The following is a 10,730-nucleotide window of genomic DNA, read 5'->3' on the forward strand; positions in this document are numbered from 1 at the left end:
GTTAACATAAATTTGACACATAGTTGGGCTGTTAGCCATCCCTTGAGGGAGTACTTTCCATTCATATCTCTGATCAGGACCTTCATGATTCAGTGCAGGGATAGTAAATGCAAAACGTGGACTATCCTCAGGATGAATTGGAATTGAAAAAAAAACAATCTTTAATATCTATAACTAAAACATACCAAGTTTTTGGCAAAGCAGACAATTGAGGAATCCCTGATTGAGCAGGTCCCATAATAACCATTTCATTATTAATGGCTCTTAAATCTTGCAATAATCTCCATTTATCAGATTTCTTTTTGATGACAAAAATGGGAGTATTATGGGGAGATACAGAAGGTTGTATATGTCCTTCTACTAATTGTTGTTTGACCAGGTCATGGGCTGCTTGTATCTTTTCTTTACTCAGGGGCCACTGAGGAACCCATACTAGTCTTTCTGATTTCCAAGTAATTTTTATTGTCTCAGTGGCCCTTTCTGAAAATCCAACCCATGTCTGTCTGTTCCTTGATCTATTTGTATTGGTGCTGCTATACCTTGTTCTTGTTTTTCTAATCTTTTTCCTTTCCTAAAACTTTGTCTAGCCATAATAGTGGGTGCATTTTGATTGATGTTATTTGTTAATATCAATCCTAATTGATCTAGGACATCTCGTCCCCATAAATTTACGGGAAGATGATCCAATACATATGGCTGTATAGTTCCTTCACATCCTTCAGGATCCTTCCAATCTAATACCATTGCACTTCTATGGGGATTAGTCGCCACTCCTAGGTCTCGAAGCATTTGAGTGGCTTGTTGTAATGGCCAATGTTTTGGCCATTCTTGATGAGAGATGATGCTAAGGTCTGCACCTGTATCCAGTAGCCCATTAAATTCATGTCCTTGAATATTTAGTTTTAGCATGGGGCGAGAATCTAAATTTAAAGAAAGCATAGCCCAATCTACACATGTGGAGCCTAATCCCTTGGAACCTCTTTCTACAGTATGACTGGAAAATTTATCATGTAGGCTGGGTATTATTAGTAACTGTGCTATTCTATCTCCTGGTGAAATTACTGATATACCCTTTGGAGAACTGGCTATAATTTTTATTTAACCTTCATAAATGAAAACTAAGCTGAGAAATATTTTTGTTATTATTTAAATCTATTTTAGAGATGATAAACTTTTTAAACAAAAATTTAAGAAGTCATGGTAGGGTTATAACATCTATAGAACTAAAGCATCTGGCAAAAATAACACAAAGACTAGAAGGTAAAAAATAAAAGTATAATGTAAGATTTTTATAAAATATATGAAGTGATATCACTGACAGGTAGATGCAGATGCATCAAAAAAATGCATACTAGGCGCTGTAGCTATGTGGCAGAGCACTTGCCTGGCATGTGTGAAGCAGTGGGTTTGATCCTTAGCACCACATAAAATAAAATAAGGGCATGCTGTCCATCTACAATTACAAAAACAATTTTAAAAAATGCATACTACCAGTTTTAGAGCAATCACTAAAATAACAAAACAACGAGAGCTAAGAAGACAATAAAAATGAAATCATAAAAAAATGCAAAACAAAAGTAGGCAAGGGGAAAAAGAATAGATGAGACAAATCAAAAATAAGTAGTAGAATGATAGATTCAAGTTCAACTAAATCCTATTAAGTGTAAATAATCTAAACTATTTCCAAAAGAGGCAAACATTGTCAAATCTGATTTTTTAAAAAGTAAGAACTGTGCCATTTATAAGATATCAAATAGAAATAGACAGATGCGAATAAGTTAAGAAGTGAAAGGATGGAAAAATGTTTACCACGTGAATACAAATGAAAAGAAAACTGGAGTGGCGAACCAAGTTGATATCAGAGCAAAGAATATTAAAGGGATAAAGAATTTCATTACATAATGGAAAAATTATCAATTCATTATGAAGCTGTAACAGTCTTAAATATTTGTAGACATAATAATTCAGCTTCAAAATACATGAAACAAAAACTAATAGGACTAAAAGGAGAGACAGACAAATCTACAATCATACTCAGAAAATTTAATACTCCTTTATTGTTAGTTAGAAGAAACAAGCAGAAAATCAGTAAGATTAGAGAGGAATATTATTTAACTTAACTCATTAGACAGTAATATCACATTACATCAAAAAAACAGGAGAGTACACATTCTTTTCAACTTTACACAGAATACTTACTAAGACTACAAGGTGCCATCAAACACATAAATATTTTTAAAAGGATTTAAGTCATACTATGTATGGTCTTAGATTCTAAAGGAGTTAAGAAAGAAATTAATAATGCAAAGATATGTGGAAACCTTCAAATGTTTAGAAACTAATGCATTTTTAAATAATCTATGGACCAAGAAAAAATTAAAATGTATATTAGAAATCATTTTTAAATCAATGAAAGTTAAAACACACATATAAAAATTTTAATGAGATACCATTAAAACATTACTTAGGAAGAAATACACAGTTCCAAATAGTTATATTAAAATAATAATTTCTTTAAAAGTTTAAAATCAATGAACTTACCTTTTATCTTCATAAACTAGGGAAACAATTACAAATAAACCCAAAATAAATTAAAAAAAAAAGAAAAACAATATCAAAGTGGAAATCAATGAAATAGAAAAAATAAAAACAGAAAAATCAATAAAACCAAAAGGTGGTTGTTTAGGAAGAGCAATAAAATCAATAAATCTCTTGCTAGACTGATCAGGAAAAAAGAGAGATATCACAAAAAGTGATGCCACTGCAGTCTAAAGACATTAAAGAATTATAAAGGCATATGATAAATAATTTTATGCCAATAAAGTCAAGAACTTAAATGAGTCAGACTCCACTACCACAGGTACCACTGTGGTGCCCAGAAGTCTTTGGGCATAGCCAATACTACCTCCAATGCTATCTCTGAGGTCCCTGCCACTGATGCCCAGAGGTCTCTTCTCCAATAGGGTGCCACCTACACTGCTACTGCCAACATCGCTGCCTCTGATACTGCTGCTGCCACACTGAGGTCACCTGGAGGTCTTCTTTCTGGCCCATGCAGCTGCAGCCACCACTATCCACGACGAATACTGCTGCTACCTCCAGGAGATCATCTGGGTGATGCTGCCCCCACAGCTGCAGTTGAAGTCACCACTACAGCTGTTGCGGTAGACACCACTGTAGACACTGTTGCAGTAATGCTGATGCTGACCTGTCCCCTATGGCTACCAACCATCACCACTACTACCGTTAACACAGCCTAGAGGACTGCTAAGGGAGAGACTCCAGGTCTGGATACATGTGGTTGCACACATCTTGGAGCACCGACCAGGACCTGGGGCCAGGGTGCCAGCAGGTTTGCCACTACAACAACCTCTATTTGGGGACTCCAGCTAGGACCTGAAAGTCCAGTTTGGGGGTAGCTGTGGGTTTGGAGGCACCTGGAGTCTTCCTGCTATGAGTGCTAGTGGCCCCCTTCTTGCTTCTGCATCTCAGGGTTGCTCCTTAGCATGAGTGTCTCCTTGGTGGCCTCTCTGCAAGTAGGAGTAGCATTGAGATATTGGGACTGCAGCGTGGCCAAGCCTGAAGTATCTGAAGCCCAGACTGAGGGGATGGTAGCTGGGTCTGCCCAGGCAGATCTGGACCTGGTGATCCCATGAGACATCAGAGACAGGGCTGAGAAACTTTTGAATGCTGACAGAGACAGTTTGACTTTCCATTGAGATTTATTTTATTTTGTTTTTCTAATTGCTAACATCTTTACCATGTTTGGATCAGGGTGTTCTATTTGTGCATCAGTGTGTGGAGGACAATGATATATGAATGGTGTTTTATGTTTTTGTTGTATTTTTATATCTGTAATTTTTTCCCTTTGTATTCTTCCTAACACTTGTCTATTTTCTTGGATTCTCTTTCCAACTTTTCTCTAACCAACAGTCAATCTCTGTCAGCTCCTCTTCCACTCTTCCTGTGAATCTTTGCTTCTAGGTTTACTCTTGCAAACATCAAGTACTACACTACTTCTGTTCTCTCATCCACCATTTAAACTTGTAAATTGTTTTAGCAAATTTTCTGTTTATACTATAGATAGTTATTGAATTCATAATTTTGGTTTACTAGGAGAAAGCAGTAGACACCTTAGTGGAAGCTATTAGGTTTGAGGCTATATATATTGTTTATACTGGGTGCTGTTGATATTAGTCTTGCCATTAAAGGAGAGACTCTGGACACCTTCAGACTATAGGTCTACGGGTAGAATGTATGCTGCCTTAAATACAGACTGCTAGATGGGAAAACGCACAAACAACATGAAAAACAAAAAGGAAATAAAGCACTGCAAACAAACCAAGATGCTCCAATGATAGAAGCCACTGATAACACAGTAGAAGGAATGTCCAAGAAGGAGTTCAGAATGTACATTAGTTAAATTGATCTGTGAATTAAAGGATAGTATAAGGAGTGAAGTCAAAGAAAAAATACAAGAAGTGAAAGATCACACTTCAATAAAGACTTAGAGATTGTGGAAAAAAAACAAGCAGAAATCCTCAAAATGAAGGAATCAATAAACAAAATTATAAACTCAATAGAAAGCATCATCAACAGACCAGACCACTTGGAAGACAGAACCTCAGACAATGAAGACAAAAATATATAATCTTGAAAGTAGAGTTGACCATGCACAGAAGATGACAAGAAACCATGAACAGAACATCCAAGAATGATGGGATAACATGAAAAGACCAAATTTAAGAGTTATTGGAATCAATGAAGGACCAGAGATATAAACCAAAGGAATGCACAATTTTTTCAATGATACAACAGCAGAAAATTTCCAAAACCTAAAGAATGGAATGAAATGAAATGAAATAGAAAATTAAATACAAGAGGCTTACAGGACCCCAAATGTATAAAATTATAGCAGACCCACACCAAGAACATTATAATGAGAATGACTAACACAGAGAATAAAGAGAAAATCTTAAAGGCTATGAGAGACAAAAATCAAATTACATATAGGGGGAAACCAATTCGGATTTCAGTGGATTTCTCAACCCAGACCCTCAAAGCTAAAAGGTCCTGGAATATTATATTTCAAGCTCTGAAAGAAAATGGATGCCAACTAAGGATTTTATATCCAGCAAAATTAAGTTTCAGATTTGAAGATGAAATTAAAACCTTCCATGATAAACAAAAATATAAAGAATTCACAACTAGAAAGCCTACACTACAGAACATTCTCAACAAAATATTCCATGAGGATGAAGTGGGAAGAAAAAGTGAAAACAGTAAAGGGAGGAATATTATTCAACCAAAGAGAAACTAAGTCAAATTAAAAACCAAAAATAAATCAAAATGATAGGGAATATAAATCAAATCTCAATAATAACCAGGAATGTTAACAGCCTAAACTATTCAATCAAAAGACATATACTAGCAAATTGGATTAAAAACCAAGACTCAAAAATATGCTGTCTTCAAGAGACTCACCTCATGAGCAAAGACATTCACAGGATGACAGTGAAACGATGGGAAAAAATATCACTTATAGGTATTGTGTAAACAAGCAGAGTTTCCATCCTCATCTCAGATAAAGTAGACCTCAAGCCAAAGTTAATCAGAAGACACAACAAGGACTTTTCATATTTCTTAAGGGATGCATATATCAGCAGGACATCACAATTATAAATATTGATGCCCCAAACAATTGAGCCTTTATATACATCAAACAAACCCTTCTCAACTTCAAGAATCAAATAGACCACAACACAATAACACTGGGTGACTTTAACACATCTCTCTCACTACTGGACAGATTTTCCAAACAAAAACTAGATAAAAAACTATAAAACTAAATACAATCAATAATTTATACTTAGCAGACATATATACAATATTTCACCCATCAACCAGCAAATATATTTTCTTCTCAGAAGGACATGGCTCCTTCTCTAAAATGGACCATATCTTTTGCCACAAAGCAACTCTTAGTTAATATAAAAAAAACAGAGATAATACCCTGCATTCTATCAGCTCATGATGGAATAAAATTAGAAATCAACAATAAAGTAAAAATTAGAAGCTACTATAACAAGTGGACACTAAATAATACACTATTGAATGATGAATGGATACTAGAATAAATTAAGGATGAAATTTAAAAATTCTTAGAGGTAAATGAGAACAATGATACAACATATGAAAATCTCTGGGACTCTATGAAGGCAGTATTAAGAGGAAAGTTTATTGCACTGAGCACATTTATTAAAAGAATAAAAAGTCAAAAAATAAATGACCTGACACTACATCTCGAAGCCCTAGAAAAAGAAGAACAAATCAACACCAAAAGCAGTAGAAGATGGGAAATAATTAAAATCAGAACTGAAATCAAAGAAATTGAAACACAAGAAACAACTGAAAAAAATTGACAAAACAAAAAGTTGGTTCTTTGAAAAAATAAATTAAATAGATAAACTTCTGGCTATGCTAATGGAGCAAAAAAGAAAACTCAAATTACTATAATACAAGATGATGAAGGAAATATCACAATGTATATGTGTGAAATACCGAAGATAATTAGAAACTATTTTAAAAATTTATATTCCAATAAAATAGAAAATATAGAAGACATTGACAAATTTCTAGAGACATATGACCTACCCAAACTGAATGAGGAGGTCATACATGATTTAAACAGATCAATTGCAAGTAATGAAATAGAAAACACCATCAAAAGCCTACCAATCAAGAAAAGCCCAGGTCCAGACGAATTCTCAACCAAGTTCTATAAGACTTTCAAAGAAGAATTAAACCATATGCCTCAAAGTATTCCATGAAATAGAAAAGGAGGAAACCCTTCCAAACTTGTTCTCTGGTATCACCCTGATACCAAAACCAGACAAAGACAACATCAAGGAAAGAAAACTTCAGACCAATATCCCTGATGAACATAGATGCAAAAATTCTCCATAAAATTCTGACAAATTGCATACAAAAACATATTTAAAAGATATTGCACCCAATCAAGTGAGGTTCATCCCAGGGATACAGGGTTGGTTCAACATATGGAAATCAATAAATGTAATACATCATATTAGTAAACTTAAAAAAATAATCATAGGATCATCTCAATAGATGAAGAAAGAGCATTTGACAAAATACAGCACATCTTCATGTTCAAAACACTAGAAAAACCAAGGTAGTAGAACCATTCCTCAACATTGTAAAAGCTATATATGCTAAATCTAAGGCCAGCATCATTCTAAATGGAGAAAAATTAAAAGCATTTCCTCTAAAAACTGGAACAAGGCAAGGATGTCCTCTTTCACCACTTCTATATAACAGCATCCTTGAAACTCTAGCCAGAGCATTTAGACAGAAGAAAGAAATTAAAGAAATACAAATAGGTAAAGAAGAACTCAAACTGTCACTATTTGCTGATGACAAGATTCTATATCAAGGGGATCAACAAAATTCCAACAGAAAATTTCTAGAACTTATAAATGAATTCAGCAAAGTAGCGGGATATAAAATCAACACCCATAAATTAAACATATTCTTATACATCTTCAATGAATCCACTGAAATAGAAATTAGGAAAACCACCCCATTCACAATAGTCTCAAATAAAATAAAATACTTGAGAATCAATCTAACAAAGTGACACCACTTCTACAATGAAAACTACAGAACACTAAAGAAAGAAATTGAAGAAAACCTCAAAAGATGGAAAGATCTCCCATGCTCCTGGATAGGCAGGATTAATATTGTCAAAATGGCAATATTTACAAAACCACCATTTGACTCAGCTATCCCACTCCTTGGTTTATACCCAAAGGACTTAAAAATCACATACTAGAGTCATGCAGTCACATCAATGTTTATAGCAGCTCAATTCACAATAGCTATGGAACCACCCTAGGTGTTCTTCAATAGATGAATGGATAAAGAAAATGTGGTATATATATTCACTGGAATATTACTCAGCTTTAAATAAGAATGAAATTATGGCATTTTCCAGTAAATAGATGGAGTTAGAGAATATCATGCTAAGTGAAATGAGCCAATCCCCCAAAACAAAGACCAAATGAATTCTCTAATATGCAGATGCTAATTCACAATAAGGAATGTGGGGCACTAGATAAGAAAAGAGTTACCTTAGATTAGAAAGAAGGAAGTGAAGGGAGGGGAGGGGAGGCACTGTGGGGATAGGAAGAATAGTAGAATAAAAAAGATATTATTGCTTTATACATATATGTGACTGCTTGACCAATGTGATTCTACATGTACACTCATAAAAATGAGAAATTATATCCCATGTATAATATATCCAGGTGCATAAATGCATTCTACTGTCATGTATAACTAATAAAACAAATTTTTTAAAAATAACTTAAATGATGTGGTCACGTTTCTAGGATGACATAAGCTAACAAACCTCAGTCAAGAAGAAATAAATATCCTCAATAGGCCTATACATGTTAAATAAATTGAGACTGTAGCTAAAAAACCTTTACACCAAGGAAACTCCAAGCCTAAATGACTTCACTGGAGATTCTTCTAAAACATTTACTGAAAAAAAGAAAGAAAAAATAATTTACACAAAACTTTTACATGAACTCTTCCGAATTTGGAAGAAGAGAAAAATCTTCTCAACTTATTCTTTGAGGCTGTCATTGGTTTAAAAACAACCCTTTACAATAGCATAAAATATGTGTGTATAAATCTGATGAAAGACACACAAGACTTGTATATTAAAAATCTACAAAACATTGTTGAGTAAAAAATTAAAGCAAAACTACATAAATTGAGAGATAACGTTCCATGTTCACAGAGTGAAAAATTGAGCACTTCAAGGTATAAATCTCCTCAAATTAAATTTTTAAAAATAATTCAATGTAATTATATGAATTCAATGTAATTGAATGAAAATCCACCAAATTTTCTTGTAGAAATCAACAAGCTGATTCTAATTTATATTTTTAAATGAAGATCCAAGTTGAGGAATTAACATTACCTACCTTCAGAACTTTTTACAAAGCTACAAGCATCAGGACAGTGTGGTATAGGCATAAAGATGGACAAATAATCTACAGGACAAAATAGAGGCCAGAAATAAAATTGTACATATACAGACAACTGATTTTTAAGAAAGGGACAAAGGCATCTCAGTGGATTAAAGGTAGCCTTCAAAAATGATTCTTTAACAATCAGATGTTCATATGCAAAACCCAACAATACCAATCTATATCTTATGCCATATATAAAAATTAACTAAAAACAGATCATAGACTGAAATGTGAAACCTAAAGCTACAGGACTTCTAGTAGAAAACACAGGAAAAAATTTTCACAACCCTGAGTTGGGCAAAGATTTCTTAGCTGTGATATTAAAAGCCGGATTCACAAGAGAGAATTTCTTAGCTTGTATCTCTTCAAAATTAGAAACCTGTTCTTCAAAGGACATTGACAAGAAAATGAAAGAAAAGTCATAAGTACGGAGGAGAAATTATTTGCAATCATATGTGTGACATGACTTTTATCCAAAATAGCGAATTCTTAAAAATCAATAACAATTTTTAATAGTAAAACAAAATATGAGTAAGAGATTGCCTAAGTATTTTCTTGTCTGTATTGCCTCTGCTATCTATCTGAGTGGTCATTATCTTTCACCTGGACAAGTCTAGTAACCTCCTCCTGTGGTCTGAATGTTGGTACTTCACAAAATTAACATGGTGAGACTTCATTTCCAATGCAACAGTATGAAGAGGTGAGTGGGGTCTTGGGAGGTGATTTGTCATGAGGGCTCTGTTCTCATGATAAGATTAATGTTCTTATTAAAAAAAGATTAATGATTTTATAAAAAGGGGTTACGAGAGTGCCCTGGCCAAGAGGTGCCATCTTTGAAGCAGAGAGTGCTCAACAGACACTAAATCTGTTGGCCTCCAGATCTTGGACTTAATGGTCTAAAATAATTTTCTTATAACAGTAGAAACAGGACACCTTGTAATGGCCTTCTTGGCTCTGAGATTACCCCACTAACATCTATTCTCCAAACACCAGACAACATGATCATTTAAAAGTTTGAATTGGATTTTGTCAATGACATTTGGTGCCCTAAAAAGCCTAAGAAGCTATAATTTTTCCAATTTCTTAAGCCTCCTGCTCATCAGCTCTTTTCTAGTCACACTGGCCTCAGACATGTCAACCTCATCACCTTTGTGACTGATGATTTCCCTCTCTGAAGGGCTCCTTCCTCACCTCAACTGGTTAACTCTTTGTCGACAGGAGGCTTCAGTTCAAATATCCCTGGAGAACCCTGTGGGCATATATGATTACATGACCTGTGTAACTCTACCTCATGTACAACCAGAAGAATGAGAAGTTATACTCCATTTAGGTATGATATGCCAAAATACATTCTACTGTCATGTGTAACTAATTAGAACAAATTAAACAAATAAATAAATATGTTTTAAAAGCCCAGAAGAAATATTCCCAGATGACCTGGTCCAGCAAACCTCTTTCTATCTTGTTCCACTGTTTTTCTCTGCATGGTGGTGGCTTGTCACTACCTGAAACTACAACATTTGTTTGTCTCTACCCAGTAGTCTGTTTGTCCTAAAATATAAGCCCCAGGAGGCAAGGACCAGGCTGTCATGCTATGTTCTCTGTACCCAGCCACCGGCAGGGGCCTGTCCATGATAGCTGCTCAGCTGGTAACTGGCTAAAGAGAGC

The sequence above is a fragment of the Urocitellus parryii genome, chromosome 15, assembly GCF_045843805.1.
Source record: "Urocitellus parryii isolate mUroPar1 chromosome 15, mUroPar1.hap1, whole genome shotgun sequence".
NCBI classification, from domain to species: domain Eukaryota; kingdom Metazoa; phylum Chordata; class Mammalia; order Rodentia; family Sciuridae; genus Urocitellus; species Urocitellus parryii.